The 20,970-nt window shown below is 40.7% G+C and overlaps 1 protein-coding gene across 2 annotated transcripts in view; it reads right to left on the bottom strand.

Moving 5' to 3' along the window:
• Positions 1–20,970, bottom strand: part of RLF (rearranged L-myc fusion) — a 93,972-nt gene that overhangs the window by 69,435 nt on the left and 3,567 nt on the right. The window lies entirely within an intron of this gene.

Below are 20,970 nucleotides of genomic sequence, written 5' to 3'. Positions count from 1 at the left end.
TTCGATCCCTGGCCTCGCTCAGTGGTTAAGGATCCACTGTTGCTGTGACTGTGATGTAGGTCAAAGACGCAGCTCGGATCCTGCGTTGCTGTGGCTCTGGCGTAGGCTGGGAGCTGTAGCTCCAAATTAGACCCCTAGCCTGAGAACCTCCATATGCCTCAGGAGCAGCCCTAGAAAAGGCAAAAAGACCAAAAAACAAAAACAAAACAAAACAAAAAAGGAGGTTATCTGGTGAGTTCAAAATCTACAACAACGAAAAACAGAACCACAATAAAGCCTTACTAATTACGTGTGTCTAACACTAAGTATATGTTCAAATGACAATGGGAAGCTGGCTTGTGTTCTCTCCGAACAGCATGGAAATTCTGCCAAATTCTTGTATGGTCTAAGTTCCACAAAGTTTCCCTCCCTACTATTAACATATTTCAAACAGCTTAAAAGGTTTTGTTTATGCTTAATTGATATTATCTCATCAGGTTAAGACTTAAACTGTGCAAGTTTTTTCCCCCAGAACAGACATTTTGACTGGGCTGGGGCAACTCCATCTAGCAAGTCTTATTTTCAGAGGGCAACTGTATCTTGAGTGAACTACGTATGATTTGAATTCATTACCCCCAGAATAAGTTCTTCAAGGATTCCAAACTTCCTGTCTTCTTTTTGTTTGTTTGTTTGTTTTTTTGTTTTTGTTTTTGTCTTTTTGCCATTTTCTTGGGCCGCTCTCGCGGCATATGGAGGTTCCCAGGCTAGGGGTCGAATTGGAGCTGTAGCCACCGGCCTAGGCCAGAGCCACAGCAACACGGGATCCAAGCCGCCGCGTCTGCAACCTACACCACAGCTCACGGCAACGCTGGATCCTTAACCCACTGAGCAAGGCCAGGGATTGAACCCGCAACTTCATGGTTCCTAGTCAGGATTGTTAACCACTGCGCCACGACAGGAACTCCCTTCCTGTCTTCTAATTCCACCTATCTGCAGTTTTTCCTGCAGTTTCCACAAGTAACAAGTCCCTATATCAGTTTTGATGACTAAGAACTAATTGGTCTTAAAACAAACCAACAAAAAAAACGGGGAAATCATTATACAATATACAGTAAAAGCGTTCTCTCTCTCTTTTTGTTTTGGCCGCATCATGGCATCTGGACATTTCCAGACCAGGAAGTGAACCTGGCCCACAGTAGTGACCAGAGCCACAATAGTTACAAGACTGGATCTTTTTAACTGTTGAGTCACAAGGGAACGCCCAGTAAAAGCTCTCTTAACTAACACATTGGATTATCTGATCTTTACATACTTGAATGATCAAGCCAGTTAAACTACTGTAGTATACCCATCAATTAAGTATGCGGTTTTATCACAGTCATTTAAGTGGGCTCTTTCTGTATTTTCAGAAGAGTATTGTCCCCATCTAATCAAATCCCAAATTTTAATAATAAAATAGGAAAAAACTTGAGTAATAACAGAGGATCATAAAACTGACCGCACAACAATCCTTTCCAGCTAAATGAGTAGAGAGGAGAATGTGTGCTTATCAATAATCTTATTTAAGATTTCACATAATCCCTCCTAAGAAATTTATTAAAATCCATGTCAGAAAGAAATTGTTTTAAGGAGTTCCCATAGTGGCACAGTGGAAACAAATCCGACTAGTAACCATGAAGTTCCTTCCGGGTTTGATCCCTGGCCTCACTCAGTGGGTTAAGGATCCAGTGTTGCTGTGAGCTGTGATGTAGGTCAAAGACATGGCTCGGATCTCACGTTGCTATGGTGAGGCTGAGGCGCTGTGGTGAGGCCGGCGGCTACAGCTCCAACTGGACCCCTAGCCTAGGAACCTCCTGTATTATCTTTTTTTTAAGGGCCTCACGCAAGGCATATGGAAGTTCCCCAGCTAAGGGTTGAATCAGAGCTGCAGCCGCCGGCCTACACCACATTACAGCAACACCAGATCCGAGGGTACGTCTGTGACCTATAATACACCACAGCTTGCAGCAATGCCAGATCCTGGACCCCTGAGAAAGGCCCGGGATCAAACCCACATCCTCATGGATACTAGTCAGGTTTGTTAACCACTGAGCCACAACAGGAACTCCACATTCCTAACTCTTTTCCCCTAATGCGTTAATAAAATTAAACAGTGAGGTCTCCTTAACATAGATAGCCACTATGTGCATACTCTGGACATTGGAAGAATCATCGCAACAATCTTCACTATCTCTTTTTTTTTTTTGTCTTTTTAGGGCTGTATCCGAGGCATATGGAGGTTCCCAGGTTGGGGGTCGAATCAGAGCTACAGCTGCCGGCTTACATCACAGCCATACAGCAATGCATATCTGAGCTGCATCTCAGAGCTCACAGCAATGCCGGATGCTTAACTCACTGAGCCAGGCCAGGGATAGAATCCACAACCTCATGGTTCCTAGTCAGATTCATTTCCACTGAGCCATGACAGTAACTCCCCCATCATCTTTTTTTTTTTTTGTCTTTTTGCTATTTCTTGGGCCGCTCCCACGGCATATGGAGGTTCCCAGGCTAGGGGTCTAATCGGAGCTGTAGCCACCAGCCTATGCCAGAGCCACAGCAACGCAGGATCCGAGCCTCGTCTGTGACCTACACCTTAGCTCACGGCAACGCCGGATCGTTAACCCACTGAGCAAGGGCAGGGATCGAACCCGCAACCTCATGGTTCCTAGTCGGATTCTTTAACCACTGCGCCATGACGGGAACTCCCGCTATCATCTTTTTTTAAAAGAACAAAATTAAGCTGAATTATAGCCATCCAAATTACCTCATGTAAACAAAATTCCATCAGAAGCAGTAAAGAGGGAGTCCCCTTCGTGGCTCAGCGGGTCCCGACTAGGACCCATGAGGATGTGGGTTCAATTCCTGGCCTCTCTCAGTGGGTTAAGGATCTGGCATTGCTATGAGCTGTGTGTGGTGTAGGTCACAGACGAGGCTCAGAGCCAGCATTACTGCGACTGTGGTGTAGGCCAGCAGCTGCAGTTCCAGTTCAACCCCTAGCCTGGGAACCTCCATATGCCATAAGTTCGGCCCTAAAAAGCAACAACAACAAAAAGAAGCAGTAAAGAAAAACGGAGGTATACTGTTTCTCTTCAGCAATTTAAATTTTAGACACCAACAAAACTGAATGAGAAAAGGGCAATAAATGCTAAATATGACTCCCTCAAGTCCACTGGCATTCTTCAAAGACAAAATAATGGCTTTTTCTCTTTGTTCCATAAACTCATTTATTTTTCAAAAGCCTTCTATGTGGCAATATTGTGCTTGGTACAGGAGATGGAGACTCTTCCTGCCCTTAAAGAACTAATATGCTTAGTCAGATAAATTAGCCCAATCAGGTACCAGCCTTTTGATTCTAAACATTCTTCTTTGTGTGCTCTCATTCATATGCCAGACAGATTATCTCTTAAATCCTTTCCGTATACCTCAACTGCCTATTAGGCATTTCCATCTGGATGTCCTCTTCAAATCTATAATTCAACATGTTGAAAACAAACAACTTCCCCAGCAAATACGCTCTTCCTCCTATGTTCCATCTGCCTCTTTTCAGGAGAAAGAGCTAAAAAAAAAAAACTATCTTTGAAACCACCACACCAAAGTTTGTTAGTTCAATCTCAGAAATACCTTTGTCTCCTGATCCCATGCTTCATTTCTACAATCAGAGACCTAGACCATACCCCCAATGTCCATCACCTGGAATGTTACAACAGTTTTACTACTCTAGGCTACATGCCCTACCATTCTGTGCATGTGTAATAATCATAACTTATTTGTACATTAAAAAATTAAAGCCCAGGATGGAGTTCCCGTCCTGCTCAGTGGTTAACAAACCCGACTGGTATCTATGAGGACACAGGTTTGATCCCTGGCCTTACTCAGTGGGTTAAGGATCCGGCGTTGCCATGAGTTGGGGTGTAGGTGACAGACACAGCTCAGATCTGGCGTTACTGTGGCTGTGGTGTAGGTCAGCAGCTGTCGCTATGATTCGACCCCTAGCCTGGGAACCTCCTCATATGCTGTGGGTGCGGCCCTAAATAGACAAAAGAAAAAAAAGCACAGGAAAAAAAACTAGAAAAAACTCAGCTAGTATGATTACTAGCACTGGGGTAGTAGTAGGATTATGAACAAACTTCTATAGTTTTTATATTTTTCTTAACTTCTTCCCAAATTTTCTTCATTAAGCGTTATAACATTAACAGGGAAAGGAGTATCTCCCCTCATCCCAATTCTATTTACATTCCTCAAAGAGGTTGGTAGCATCCTGACTAGTCTCTGAAACTATCAAGGAGGAAGAATTTTTTCAGGATGGTAATATTCTATGCAGGGATGCATCCCAGTCAAAACTCAAACAGTTCAAGACTAATTTTCCCAGCATAATAATCATAGTTAATGTTTCTGAGCATACAGTACGCCCTAGGCATTTTCCTCAGAGTTTTACATGCTACTAATAACATGGAATACAACAATCCAATGCACTAGGTGAATTATCATTAGTCCATTTTTACCTTTTTTCTCTTTTTTCTTTTTTTTTTTGTCTTTTTGCCTTTTCTAGGGCCACTCCCGCGGCATATGGAGGTTCCCAGGCTAAGGGTCAAATCGGAGCTGTAGCCGCCGGCCTACACACAGCCACAGCAACGCAGGATCCGAGCCGCGTCTGCAACCTACACCACAGCTCACGGCAACGCCAGATCGTTAACCCACTGAGCAAGGGCAGGGACCGAACCCGCAACCTCATGGTTCCTAGTCGGATTCGTTAACCACTGCGCCAGGACAGGAACTCCCATTAGTCCACTTTCAATCGAGGAAACAAAAGCAGAGAGATCACTTCTCCAAGGTCACCTAGTAGTAAATGTTGGATTTAGATCTGAACTATAGTCATCTAACCCTAGAGGCACACTTAATCACTTTGCTACAAGGCTTTTCAGAATGCACAATTCTACAACTACTTTAGCTATCTTTTTAAAATCTGCTCTCCCCTAAGCATTATCCTTATTTATTTATTTATTAGTCTTTTTAGGGCCACACCCATGGCATGTGTAAGTTCCCAGGCTAGGGGTCGAATAAGAGCTGCTGCTGCCAGCCTACACCACAGCCAGAGCCAACATCAGATCTGAGCAGAGTCTGCAACCTACACCACAGCTGAAGGCAACGCTGGATCCTTAACCCACTGAGCAAGGCCAGGGATCAAACCTGAGTCCTTCTGGATACTAGTCTGGTTCGTTAACTGATGAGCCATGAAGGGAACTCCTAAAGCAAGAAGTGTGTGTGTGTGTGTGTGTGTGTGTGTGTGTGTGTGTGAACTCCTAAAGCAAGAAGTGTGTGTGTATGTGTGTGTGTGTCTTTTTGCTATTTCTTTGGGCCGCTTCCACGGCATATGGAGGTTCCCAGGCTAGGGGTCCAATCGGAGCTGTAGCCACCGGCCTAGGCCAGAGCCACAGCAACACGGGATCCAAGCCGCCGCGTCTGCAACCTACACCACAGCTCAAGGCAACGCTGGATCGTCAACCCACTGAGCAAGGGCAGGGACCGAACCCGCAACCTCATGGTTCCTAGTCGGATTCGTTAACCACTGCGCCACGACGGGAACTCCCTAAAGCAAGAAGTCTTGATTTTAATTTCTCAACATGTAAAATTCCCAGAATTAAACAAACTTGAGTAAAATGTGATTGCACTATGACAGACAGACTTAGAGCATGGGTCGGACTTGAGCTGGATTTCTGAGGTATGAAGCAAGCTGAAAATGCAAAAGTAATGGGGTACAGGACTCTGAGTAGACACTAACTTGAACCAAGTCAGAAAAGACCAATAGAACAGGTAGGGCAGGAGTTCCCATTGGGACTCAGAGGTGATAAAATAGATACTACCAACTAGTATCTATTAGGATGTAGGTTCCACACATGGCCCCACTCAGTGGGTTAAGGATCCAGCATTGCCATGAGATGCAGCTAGGATCTGGTGTGACTGTGCCTCTGCCCTAGGCCAGCAGCTGCAGCTTAGATTTGACCCCTCGCCTGGGAACTTCCACATGCCACAGGTGTGGCCCTATACAGAAAAAAAGAACAGATAAGGCAAAAGGTGGTAAGATTTAACATCAGTCATTGAGGAAGCATGGGAGGTTTCCCTCAAAGAGCCTTAGCTGGGTGTGAAGTGAAATGGAATGGGAAAAGATCAGCTGGCTGCTTACAATCAGAATGTGGCTAGAGTAAAATAAAATTATTAAGTCTTTTACATGTTACATTAGGCTCCATCTCACACTTTCTATACTGGTTACAGTTGGTTTTTTTAAACCCATAAATATGACTTATTACTCTATCTACCTACGTATTCATCTATCTTGATTAAATTTCACTGGATTCAGCCCATCATCTCGGCCTACCAAGATTATTTTTAGATGCTGATTCTGTCATGGAACTTAATTATGCTTTCTAACTTCATTTCATCTTCAATTTTTAAAAATATCTTTTACTGTTTTGTCATAAAAGTAATACCCTTTATTGTTTAAAAAATATAGACAGATGGAGAAGTAAAAATAAAAATGTCAATAATCTATATTACCATTACCCAAAAACAGATCACTGTTCACAGGTAATACTAAACTTAGAGAATTTATGCCTAAATAATGGCATTTTAATGGACTCATACTATATATTGCTTTTTTTTTCTTCAACACTAGTATTTTTATAGCTCATGTGTGTACCACCATTTATCACTTAAGTCCGTGTTTCTGGGGGACTGGTTTCTAATGAAGGTTTCTAACTCTGCTTTCTTATACATGCTATTTAGGACAATGTTCTACAAATGAAATTGCTACTTCAAAGGATGCATAACTTTTAAGACTTAACACAGTGTCAAATTCTGCTGAAGAAAATTTGTTCCAATTTACATGCCTATCATTTGTGTAGGAATAGTCACAATTATTGTATCTTACAATCTAAATACAATTTTTTGAGGGTCAGTTAGATAGGGGAAATAAAGTACTTTGTTTATTCAATTACAATCCTTTCATTACTACTATGGTTGAATAAAATTTTTCATGTTTTTTTAATAATATCTTAAAATTTAATTACTACAGCATCTGTAGGTATCTTCATCTTAGTTATCACTAACAGGAAGAGAGCTTGGATGACACTCTCAATAGTTAATCTTAATCTTATTAACATAAACAGTTAACCTTAATCTTCCAAAAGAGAGGGAATACATCCTAACTGATTTCTATGAGGCCAGCATTACTTTGAAACCAAGGCCAAAGACTACAAGAAAACTACAGACCGATACAAAAATCATCAACAAAATAGTAGCAAACTTAATTCAATAGTATATTAATATAGATTATACACCATGATCAAGTGAGATTTATTCCTAGAATAACAGAACAGTTTAGCATTCAAAAATCAGGGAGTTTCCGTCGTGGTGCAGTGGTTAACAAATCTGACTAGGAACCATGAGGTTGCGGGTTCGATCCCTGCCCTTGCTCAGTGGGTTGACGATCTGGCGTTGCCGTTAGCTGTGGTGTAGGTTGCAGACGCGGCTCGGATCCAGCGTTGCTGTGGCTCTGGCATAGGCTGGCAGCTACAGCTCCGATTCGACCCCTAAGCTGGGAACCTCCACATGCTGCAGGAGCGCCCAAAGAAATAGCAAACACACACACACACACACACACACACACACACACACACACACACACAGCACTGGACAGGAGGTTCCCATGTTGCACAGTGGGTTAAGGATCCATCATTGCCAAAGCTATGGTGCAGGCTGCAACTGCAGCCTGGGTTTGATCCCTGGCCCAGGAACTTCCAAATGTGGCAGACGCAGCCAAAAAAAAACCAAAAAACAAAAACAACAAGAACACAACAGGAATTCCCATTGTAGCACAACTCGGAAATGAATCCGACTAGGAACCATGAGGTTGAGGGTTTGATCCCTGGCCTTGCTCAGTGGGTTAAGGATCTGGTGTTGCCATGAGCTGTTGTAGGTCGCAGACACAGCTCGGATCCTGCATTGCTGTGGCTGTGGTGTAGGCCAGCAGCTGCAGCTCCAATTCAATCCCTAGCCTGAGTGAGAACCTCCATATGCAGCAAGTGCAGCCCTAAAGAGCAAAAAAAAAAAAAAAGAGAGATAATTGTTACACAGCTTAGGTCACAACTACAGCTCAGAACTGATCTCTGGCCCTCAAACTTCCCTATGACACTGATGTAGCCATAAGAAACAGAAAATAATGACTGTTGGCGAAGATGCGGAGAATTTGGAATCCCTGTGCATTATTGGTGGGAATATAAAATGGTGCAGCCATTGTGCAAAATGTATGGTGGTTTCTCCAGAAATTAAACAGAATTACTGTATGATCCAGTAAGTCCACTTCTGGATACACACCCAAAAAAACTGAAAGCAGGGACTTAAAGAGCTATTTGTATCCATGATCAGAGCAGCATTATTTACAATAGGTGGAAGCAACCCAAGAATCCATTAAGGGATTGATGAACAAATTGTGGTATACAAACAAAATAGAATATTATTCAGCCTTAAAAAGCAAAGAAATTTGACACATGCTACAAACTCAATGAATCTTGAAGCTATATTATGCTAAGTGAAAAAAGCAAATCCCAAATAGATATATTTCCTGGAGTTACCGTCGTGGCTCAACAGATTACAAACCAAACTATCCATGAGGATGCAGGTTCGATCCCTGGCTTTGCTCAGTGGGTTAGGGATCCGGTGTTGCCATGAGCTGAGGTGTATGTAAATCACATACTTGGCTGGGATCTGACATTGTTATGGTTGTGGTGTAGGCCAGCAGCTGTAGCTCCAATTTGACCCTTAGCCTGGGAACCTCCATATGCCGCAGGTGCGGCCCTTTAAAGAAAAGGAAAAAAAAGAAGGGATAAATTCAAATATCCCCATTTCTATTTTATCAAGTCACTATTAAAGAGAGTGACGAGAATACTTCCTAAATCTGGAGATTTTAAAACTCAAGCTTTATCACACTGGAGAAAAGGACTACAATGCTGAAGCAGCTGTGTAATAGAGTGCAGTAACATGCCTTTTGGCTGTGGATTCAAACCTCTGCGCCCATCATTTGCCAGCTAACCTCTCTGAGTCTTGATTTTATTTAATCACTCAACTGAAATGACTGAGTACTCAGGTTTAGCACCAAACACTGTGCAATATAGCTTAAAAAAAATGTGGCAAACAATGTCTAACAAAGTTTACCATCTTAACCATTTTATAAGTGCAGTTCTGTGGCATTAAGTATATTTACACTGCTGGGCTATGATCACCAACATCCATCAACAGAACTCACTTCATCTTGCAAAACTGAAACTGAACCTATTAAACAATAACTCCCCATCCCCCCCTCCTTCCCTCCAGCCCTGGACAACCATCATTCTACTTCCTGTCTCTGTGCAATATAGCTTTCATAATGTATTTTCTGTTTGAAAAAGCAAAATCAGAGCGTGGTAATGGCATGAAGGTATACGAATAGATCAATGGAACAGAATAAAGTCCAGAAATAGACCTACATACATATGACTAATTGATTTTCAGCAAGGCACAAAAGCAATTTCTAAATTCAATGAGAGAGGAGTCTTTTCAACAAATGATGCTGGAACATTTAGACTTTTTTTTTTTTTCGTCTTTTTGCCTTTTCTAGGGCCGCACTCACAGCACATGGAGGTTCCCAGGCTAGGGGTCAAATCGGAGCTGTAGCCGCCAGCCTATGCCAGAGCCACAGAGCAACATGGGATGAGAGCCATGTCTGTGACCTACACCACAGCTCACAGCAACACCAGATCCTTAACCCACTGAGCAAGGCCAGGGATCGAACCCACAACCTCATGGTTCCTAGTTGGATTCGTTAACCACTGAGCCACAAGACAGGAACTCCGAAATGTTCATTTTTTTTTAACAAAAGAACTTCCACCTATCCCTCGCACAATATACAAAAATTAACTCCGAATAGATCATAGATTTAAATGTAAAACCTAAAACAATGACATCTCTAGAAGAGAATATAAAAAAACCTTTGTGCACTTGGGTTGGCCAGATTTCTCAGATATAACATGAAAAACATAATCAATAAGAGAACAAGTTGACAGGAGTTCCTGCTGTGGTGTAACAAGATCGGCAATGTCTTAGAAGTGCTGGGCCTCAGGTTGGATCATAGTGGGTTAAGGATCTGTTGCTGCGAGCTGCAGCGTAGGTTGAAGACAAAGCTTGGAGCTGACATGGCTGTGGCTGAGGCTGTGGTGTAGGCCAGCAGCTGCAGCTCTGATTTGACCCCTGGCATGAGAACTTCTATACGCTGCACCTGCGGCCCTAAAATAAAAAAAGTTGATAAATTGAACTTTATCAAAATTAAGAAGTTGTATTCTTCAAAAGACACTATTAAGAAAATAAAAAGACAAGCCACAGCCTAGGAGAATACATGCCAACAAGCTATGGCTTGGCTGCTCTTGTGCCCATCTAGTAATGTAGGACTTTTCTTTCCTGTTAATGTCTCACTCAGCTTTTCCTTGAAGTTCTTGATGTCTCTTTTGAGTACATCAACAGTTCTATCTAGTGTGTTACTGCCACCATGTTGTTCTGCCTCAGTTCATCTTTGTCATGATACGCTCCCTATAGGCTAGCGGAAGGCACTTCAGGCTTTCTCTGTGCCCACATCACCACAACAGAATCTGTGCCATAGCCAGGGTGTTCTCTCCAGAGATCCTAAGTGAACCAGAGGCAGAATGTATATAACCTAAAAGTGATACAGAAGCTCCCCGGTGGCCTAGCAGCTAAGGACCTGGCATTGTCACTGCTTTGACTCAGGTTACTGCTACGGCTCAAGTTTGATCCCTGGTCCAGGAATTTCCATACGCAGCAGGTGTGACCAAAAAAAAAAAAAAAAAAAAAAAAAAAAGTGATACATATCACCATCCCCAATCTGTCTACCCTTTGCCATTTAAGCCACAACATTTAAAAAAGGAAAAGAAGAATATATTTGATAAAGGGCTTGGGTCCAGAAACACATACACACCTCTCTCAAAAATCATCAATGAGAAGACAAACAATCCAAGTTTTTTAAACCGGCAAGAGCTGAAAAAAGATACTTCCCCAAAGAAGATATACAGTTGGTAAATAAGCACATGAAAAGATACTCAGCATAATAAGTCATTAGGGAAATGCAAATGAGAAACACAATGAGCTGCTACTAATTTTAGAATGGCTAAAATTTTTTAAACTGGCCAGACCAAGTGTTGATCAGGAGGCAGAAAACTAGAACTCTCATACATTGTTGGTAAGAAGGTAAAATGATACAACTACTCTAAAAAACCTGACATGTGACCCAGCCATTCTACCTAGATAGTCACACAAAGACTTTAAAACATGGATGTTCAGAGCAGCTTTGTTTTTACTAGCCAAAACTGGAAACAAGCCAAATCTACCAACAGGTGAATGAACAAACAAAACATGATAAAGCTATACAATAAATACTCAGCAATAAAAGGAACTAATTATTAAAATATACAACAGCATAAAAGAATTTCAAAATAATTTTATTGGGTAAAAGAAACTAAAATGAGGAGTTCCCATTGTAGCTCAGCGGTAAATAAACTCAACTGGTATCCATGAGGACACGAGTTGAATCCCTGGCCTCCCTCAGTGGGTTAAGGATCTGGTGTTGCCATGAGCTGTTCTGTAGGTCGCAGACACGTCTCGGATCCCGCATTGCTGTGGCTGTGGTATAGACCAGCAGCTACAGCTGTGATTCCACCCCTAGTCTGGGAACTTCCATATGCCATGGGTGCCGCCCTAAAAAAACAAAAAACAAAAACAAAAAAAGAAATAAACAAAGAAACAAACTAAAATGAGACTGTAGGAGTTTCCAGTCATGGCACAGTGGTTAACGAATCCTACTAGGAACGATGAGGTTGCAGGTTCGATCCCTGGCCTCACTCAGTGGGTTAAGGATCTGGCGTTGCCATGAGCTGTGGTGTAGGTTGCAGATGAGGCTCAGATTCCACATTGCTGTGGCTCTGGCACAGGCTGGCAGCTACAGCTCCGATTAGACCCTTAGCCTGGGAACCTCCATATGCCACGGGAAGCAGCCCTAGAAAAGGCAAAAAAGACAAAAATAATAAATTAATTAATTAATTAAATGAGACTGTATAGTTTATTTAGGTAAAATTCTAAAAATGCAATCTAATCTGTAGAGGCAGAAACCAGCACAGCTGAGTGAGGATGGAAGGTTGGGTAGGGGAGGAAAGAGGAAATACAATGGAATAGGAAAAAAGTTCTAGGGGTGATGGATACACTCATTAGCTTAATTATGGTTTCATGGCATACAGTATGCCAAGGCTTATCAAATTGTTCTTTTTAAATACAAGCAGTTTACTGTATGTTAATTTTACCTCAATAAACCTTTTTTTTTTTAAATGACAACAAGAGTTCCCATCGTGGCTCAGAGGTTAACGAACCAGACTAGCATCCCTGAGCACACAGGTTCGATCCCTGGCCTCGCTCAGTGAGTTAAGGACCCAGCATTGCCATGAGCTGTGGTGTAGGTTGCAGATGCGGCTCAGATCTGGCGTTGCTGTGGCTCTGGCATAGGCCAGAAGCAACAGGTCCGATTAGACCCCTAGCTTGGGAACCTCCATATGCTGTGGGTGTGGCCCTAATAGGACAAAAAGACCAAAAAAAAAAGAGGATAAGAAGGAGAATTGTGGTTGTATCAGTGAAAAAAAAAATCCTAATTCTCACTGCTTCATTCAAACTCTGTAAAGGAGAGAAGCATAATGTCGACCAAACCACACTTTTGTGAGAATTTTAAAAAGGAAATGATTAAGATCATTTTTTTTAGATGGGTGCTCATACCAGATTACAATGATACACTAGTCTTGAATTTTGTTAGTAAATAGATATGTCAAAGTTCAGAACTTTATTGATATTATAGCTCTCATATAAAATCACATGAATGGATTATTATCATTATTTTGATCCTCAGCTAACATCCTCAACTGAGAGGGAGTTTCCAGCTTACAAGTTTCAAGCTGGAAAGTGAATGGGCTAGATAACCCCCAAACATAAGATTCTACAATTTTGGGAGTTCCTGTTGTGGTACAGTGGAAATGAACCCGGACTAATACACTGAGGATGTGGGTTCAATCCCTGGCCTTGCTCAGTGGGTTAAGGATCCGGAGTTGCTGTGAGCTGTGGTATAGGTCCGGTGTAGGTCTCACACTCGGCTCAGATTCCCATGCTGCTGTGGTGCAGGCCAGCAACTTCAGCTCCAATTAGACCCCTAGCCTGGGAACTCCCACATGCCACAGGTGCAGCCCTAAACAACAACAACAAAAATATTCTACAATTTTACAAAAACATGGGTCACTTTTTTCCCAATGACTCAAATCCAACGTGTTATTAAGATTACTTTGGATATATGCATATTTCAACATAATGGAATACATAATTTAAATGCCAAACAATAAACCAAGTTAAAGCCAACAACTAAATGAATAAAAAATATCTATTATAGAATGATCTATTAGTTGCAACAGTCAAGCCCATTACAATTACTATAAACCCCAAAAGGCATCCATATTGCTTCAACATAATAGAAATTAACTGTAAATTACACTTCCAGTCTACAAAGCTCATCACAGGCTCTGTGAATCTAAAACTATGCTAGCAAATGCTCTGCAGGCATTTAAAAAACTTTTTTCTTTCAATGAGCTGTATATTGACAGGAAAATGCAGGAAAATCATACTACACGAAATACTTCTTTAAAACAATATTCAATATAGAAAAGAAATAAAGTGACACACTGGATACCTATCTGCTGTTACCAAAAGCTTTGCCCGGCAGTGTTATACTGGCCCATTTGATCCTCACAACCACCTATGCTTCTATTACCCCCAATTTTATAGACATGAATATAGATTGAAAGCAGGGTTTAAGGTCACAGGAATGTTAGAAGGAGGATTTTAAAGTGAACCTCTTAACTTTAAATGTACTTTCTATTGTTTACGCTGTTCATTTCTTAAGACAATAAAACGTATAAGACTGACAAACATGATGTTTTACCCACGTTTACTGTTAGAACTTTAAAAGATAATTTGCTCTAGATTTGACACTTTCATTTACCAAGTCCTATAAACACTGAAATCAAGATTTCACTACAAAGGAAAGAGCCAAGTAAGGACAGTGAGCATAACAAGTAATTTAAACAAATAATTTTAGCTCAAATTAGTAGAGTGGTTTCCATTGGGATGGGCATTTACCCTAGAGGGATAAATGATAACCCATCAAGGGGCAGAAATATAATATTGAAACTTTTATTTAAATTTCAAAAGTCTCACCTCTTTCACGCTTCTGTTTACTTGTAATTTATATATTGGTATTCATAACTAAAACATTTAATATTCATTTATTTCAACAAGCATACACAAGGCAAATGTTTGGAGATGATTTAGAAAATAATCCTTAGCAAATGTTTCCAAACAGAGTTAGATAATTTTGGAGGAGAATCACACTTTAAAGAGCATCTCATTTAAACGGCAATGTGAGGCCCCTGATGTGGCCCAAGGTAATACATCCATTCAGTGACACCTTATTTGAAAACATTTAAACCAACAACATAAGAAAAAGTTAACTAATGGAAAGTACTAGGGTCTTTCTGGTTATCCACCCATAAAGTAGTCTTTCCAAATATTCCCTTATCTCGCCAAAGAAACAATGATCAACCAATGTTTGTTGGAAATGAATACATTGACAAATCTCTCCAAGTAACAATCACTAAATTGTATCATACACTCCAGTGGCTTCAGGTTAGGCTGCAACTCACTCACTACGGTATGATCTGCTTCTTGAGAACCCCAAAGAGGCATGTAATTTTAAGATTACAAGGTTACAGTCAATGATTAGACATAATCAAATTTTAATGACATTTTTTGTTTTGTTTTTAGGGCTCCACCTTCAGCATATGTAAATTCCTGGGCTAGGGGTCGCATCAGAGCTGTAGCCACCGGCCTATGCCACAGCCAGAGCAACGAGGGATATGAGCCGCAATGGGAATAGCAATGCTGGATCCTTAACCTACCAAGTGAGGCCAGGGATAGAACCCGAGTCCTCATGGATACTAGCTGGGTTTGTCTCCACTGAGCCACAGTGGGAACTCCTTAATGACCTTTAACTAGTCATTTGACTTGTGGGGTTTTTTTGCCGATCCCTGGCACATGCGGTTCCACATGGAGTTCCCAGGCCAGGGATCAGATCTGATCCACAGTTTTGACCCACGCTGCAGCTGTGGCAATACTGAATCCATTATACCAGGCCAGGGATCAAACCTGCATCCCAGCACTCCAGAGATGCTGCCGATCCTGTTGCACTGCAAAGGAAACTCCGTAACATTTTTTAATAGAGGTACAAGTAAAGGCAAATCTCATAGGAAAAAAAGTAACACACATGAATTATTTAATTATGGTAATGTTCAACATGTACCAATATAGAAAACTGTCCTCAATGTGTTAAATTAAAATGTAAATTGCAGAAGAATATGTATTTTAATTTTTAAAAATACACAAGACCCTGGGAGTGACTTGAGGAACTGAAGGCAGAAAAGGGCTTTTACTTTTCCCTTAAACATTTCTGGGTCTTTATACATTTTACTGTGAGCATTGCTTTCATCATTTAAATTTTTTTTTAATTAAAAGTATTGAAGATTTTGCTACCTGCACAATTTAATATCTTTGCTTTTTTGTTGTTGTTGTTGTCTGTCTCTTTAGGGCCACACCCGCAGCATATGGAGGTTCCCAAGCCAAGGGCGTAATCAGAGCTATACCTGCCGGCCTATGCCACAGCCACAGAAACGCCAGATCTGAGTCGCATCTGCAACCTACACCACAGCTCACAGCAATGCTGGATCCTTAACCCATTGAACAAGGCCAGGGATTGAACCCGCAACCTCATGGTTCCTAGGGTCGGATTTGTTTCTGCTGTGCTGTGCCATGACCGCAACTCCCTATCAATGCATTTTCTTTCTTTTTTTTTTTCTTTCCTAGGGCCACTCCCAAGGCATATGGAGGTTCCCAGGCTAGGGGTCGAATTGGAGCTGTAGCCGCCAGCCTACGCCAGAGCCACAGCAACGCAAGATCCAAGCCGCGTCTGCAACCTACACCACAGCTCACGGCAACGTCAATACATTTTCAATGAAATACTATGCAGTTATTTTTTAATGTCGTAAAGATGTGTGTGTTCCATATGAAAAGATATCTACAATACATTATGTGAAATAAGCAAGTTTTAGTATATAGGGAGTTCTCGTTGTGGCGCAAGGGAAACGAAATCTAATATCCATGAGGACAAGGGTTTGGTCCCTGGACTTGCTCAGCAGGTTAAGGATCCAGCGTTGCCGTGAGATGTGATATAGGTTGCAGATATGGTGGGGATCCTGCGTTGTTGTGGCTGTGGCACAGGCCAGCAACTGTGGCTCCAATTCGACTCTTGTCCTGGGAACTTCCATGTGCCTTGGGTGCGGCCTTTAAAAAAAAAAGAAAAAAGTTCTAGTATATAATCTTGACACTATTTTTCAAAAAACAGTATATCATATAGAAAAATTCTCTAACTATACATTCCCAAAATGTTAACCTAAGAAAACATATCCTGCCTTGCTGCAGCTGTGGCATAGGCCAGCAGCTGTAGCTCTGATTGGACCCCTAGCCCTCTAGCCTGGGAATCTCCATATGCCACAAGTGCGGCGCAAAAAAGCAAAAAAAAAAATTTGTTTATGAATACATACATATCATGGATCAAAACATAGTGTAGGAAATGCTGATATAAGAAAAACAGCATGAGCCCTGGAGTCAAAGACTTCACCACAGCTCACTAGCTGTGTGATCTTGGAAGTTAATTTAATTTCCCTGGATCTCAGTTTTCTATCTGTAAAAGGAAAATACCACAATGTACCCAAGTGTATGACACACAAAAGATGCTCAATAAATTAAGAATCTCTCTATTTTTCATACGGTTTCTCTGCTGGCTTATGTCAACAATAAAATTTTTAGTTATCTATTTTTTATACTGTCTTGCAATCCATGTTCAGGTTTGGGTATGGTATCAACCATATCCAAAACAAATGCTTCAATCTAGCAAAGCAAACTTTGTTGAAAAAAATCATGACTTTAAATATTTTAGAATAGAAGTAACCAGGGAAAATTCACAGAAAATATAATAAAATTAAGATTCTTAGTTACTCAAGATACAAAGGACAGTAAGGCCCAATTGAGACAATGCTTTAGCAAAGATCCTGGTGTTCTCCTTACTTGCTGAAAATAATAAATCCTTCCTTCTTCAAAAACAAAAAAAAAAAAAGAACAAAAACAAACCAAAACAAAACAATAAGACCTGAACTATACTGAGAAGCAGCATAAACTTGTTCACAAAAAAAGGTCCCTATATCTTCATAAAGATAGGTTAAGTCTTGATATTCTCAAGAAGTCTAGTCAGGTATTTATGGAAGAGAGGAGATAAAAGATCCAACAAATTCTGACTGACCAGGGACCAATCTAGGCACCGGGTAAATAAAACAGTCAGCACCCTCATGATGCTTACATTCCAGGTGAGGATAGAGGCAAAGAAATATAAAGCAATATTAAGGAGTCAGAAGAAGATGGGAAGTGCTGTTTTATATACATACAATGGTCAAGGAAGACCTCTGGGAGAGGTGACAGGTGTCTAGAATTGAGTAAAAACAAAGCACTTTTTTTTTGTTTTGTTTTGTTTTTTAGGGCCTTACCTGCAGCATATGAAAGTCCCCAGGCTAGGGGTTAAATTGGAGCTGCAGCTGCTGGCCTATGCCACAGCCACAGCAACACCATATCCCCGTATCTGAGTTAGATCTTGGAACTACGCCATAGCTTTCAGTAACACCGGATGATTAATCCACTGAACAAGGCCAGGGACCAAACCTGCATCTTCAAGGATACCAGTCGGGTTCTCAACCCACTAAGCCACAATGGGAACTCCCAAAACAAGCACATTTTAGTTTTCCAATGCCCTTGCAGTCTTGAAACAAGTGGTGTTTTCTACTTAGATTTTTACTAACATTGTTCAGAAAAGCATGATCCACAGGTAGACACAGACATCACTAGGGGTCACAGTATAAGACACCAGGTACCACAGCAAATGACAGCACCCAAAGTTCCCACTGCTTCACAGATCACATTTATAATATGTTTTGGTCATATGCACTGAAAAGCTGGCTTCTATTATACTACCTGTAATCTAGTTTCTATTTAGACATCTCCCAAGAGAAGACAGCACAAGAAAAAAAAGCTAATCCATTTAATAAAAATCCTTTAAAATAAATAAATGAAAGAGGTAACATTCAAGAGTCTTCATGGGCCACTAACCTCAAGCTAGGAAGACATCCTCTCCATCTCAACATCTGCAAACTATGGTCTTACTAGACTGCTAACTCTAACTCAGGACTACACAATGCCTCCTATTTTCTCCCTCCATCATCATTAGCCCTCATTCCACACAAAATCCAAAATCTTCTATCCTGTTCCTTTGCAGTAATTTTTTACAGTAGAACTGCTTTTTAACATACTAGCTTTTACATTAGGTGTTCCTTTTGAAGCACTCATCTCCTGAGTATATCATGAAGTTCCTACAATATAATTCATCAACCAAATTTGTTCTGTGGGCCAGACACACTCTCTTAATTGCCAAGTACCAAGTACATAAAATGACTAAATAAGCTCCTGTTACCTTGTAAGTCAATACAAGAGACAAACACTGAAGAAGAAAAAAAAAGAGAGACAAACAAGGAAACAAACACTTAGGTACAATGCCTATTTACAAGATACTATTGGAGTATATAATCTAAGTGAAAGAATAATCTCATTCTGTCTGCTGAAATCAGAAAATACTCTAAAAATATCTGAACCAGGCCCTAAAGGAGAACCCTAGGGTTAGTCAAGCAGATTGAGAGATGAACACTGGGGTGAAGGAGTTTGCCTTCAAAAAAAGTTTGGCTTGGAGTTCCCGTCATGGCACAGCAGAAACGAATCCGACCAGGAACTATGAGGTTTCGGGTTTGATCCCTGGCCTCGCTCAGTAGGTTAAGGATCCGGTGTTGCTGTGAGCTGTGGTGTAGATTGCAAACAGATCTGGCGTTGTGGGGCTTGGGCATAGGCCGGCAGCTGTAGCTCTGATTAGACCCCTAGCCTGGGAACCTCCATATGCCGTGGGAGCGGCCCTAGAAAAGGCAAAAAGACAAAAAACAAAAACAAAATAGTTTGGCTTAGGGGATGGAGTGTGGTCCAGAGCCTAGAAAGACTGCCTGTCAGGCTAAGTCTGAATTTTATCTTAGCTTTGAGGAAAAAAACCACTAAAGAATTTTACAGTAAAGTGACTAACAAGGTTACGTACATAATTTAGAAAGAACATCAAGACAGACTGTAGATAAGGCCAGTCAAAGGCAAAAGAGATTAATAAAGAGTTGCTGCAACAGAACAATTTGAAGCCTGAGCTAAGACAATGACAGCAAGAAGAGTTAATAAGCACAGGTAAGTGCATAGTGTCAAAAGAATACAAGCAACTAAGAGGAAATCTACCTAGCAAATTCAAAGAAAGCTTCACAGACAAGGTAACATTTGCACTGGGCCCTAAAGAAGGAAAATTTGCCACGCAGAAAATGAGAGAAAAGCATAAAACAGCACAATGAAAAGAAACAGAAATGCTTGATAACCTGAGTTCTTGCTATAGTAATTCCATCTTTTTGGAAATCAGTCACTTGGGAAATATTTACTGAAAGCCTTACATGTGTCTTGGATCTTGAAAAATTAAATGAAAATTAAGATCATCTTTCCCAAAACAATGTACCAAAAAATTCACACACAAAATTTTAATCATAGGAACAACTGAAATACACTTTGGTCCACAGATTCCAAATGAAGAACTCCCAAGTAAGAGTAGGACGAGGGTGATGGGATTGGCTAGGTAAGAGCTGAAAAGGAAGTTGGAGGCAAGGCTGTAAAGAATTTTTATTCCAAGAAATTTGGATAACTCAAACAATTCTGGGGACATTGTTTTATTTAGTCCACACAAATTTTATTTAGTCCACACAACGATGTATTTACATAGAGAACAGTAAGTACTGTTATTATTTCATTTGCAAATGAGAAAAACTAAGGTTTAAAGAAAATAACACGTTCAAGGTCATAAAGCTAGTTTAAATGGTAACGCCAGTAAGCCTATCTGATTTAGGCCCTTTGTACTCAAAATCACTAACCTAGGAAAACCTGAAATATATACAGAATTCACCTATTTTAACATTTAAAAATCTACAGTCAAAAGGTTCTATATTTGTAGTATACTGCAATAATATTTTTTACATCCAGCTCTTTAAGTGATCCTTGTTCTGGTGGCTTTGTGTAAAAATGTTTGCCCTAGTTGAAATAAGAAATTTTAAAGGTTATAAAATGAAAACAAAAAATAAAGTATTTGTTTTCTGCTAGATGCAAAAAAAATTAAAAAATTAAAAAAAATCTACAGTCACTGTTCAGAAATAAGTGTCTCATAAACAAGGTTTACTCATAAAACTACTCTGTCTAGTATTCTCAATAATTCCCAATAATTTCAAGTTTGTTAATGAAGTCTACTTCGAAAGTCTTCAAAATATGGAGTTCCCATTGTGGCTCAGTGGTAACGAACCTGATTAGTATCCATGAAGATGCGGGCGCCATCCCAGGCCTTGCTCAGTCGGTCAAGGATCTGCCGTTGCTGTGAGCTGTGGTGTAGATTGCAGACAAGGCTTGGATCTGGCATTGCTGTGGCTGTGGCTTAGTTCCACCCCTGTCTTGGGAACTTCCATATGCCACAGGTGCAACCATAAAAAGGAAAAAAAAAAAAAAAGTCTTCAAAATTTGTGTTACAAATTTAACTACCATTTGGAAAACTTCAGCAAT

Source organism: Sus scrofa, chromosome 6 (genome assembly GCF_000003025.6).
Source record: "Sus scrofa isolate TJ Tabasco breed Duroc chromosome 6, Sscrofa11.1, whole genome shotgun sequence".
In the NCBI taxonomy this organism is placed as follows: Eukaryota; Metazoa; Chordata; class Mammalia; order Artiodactyla; family Suidae; genus Sus; species Sus scrofa.
The sequence above is the reverse complement of the archived record's forward strand: the minus strand, read 5'-3'. Positions and strand labels throughout refer to the sequence as shown.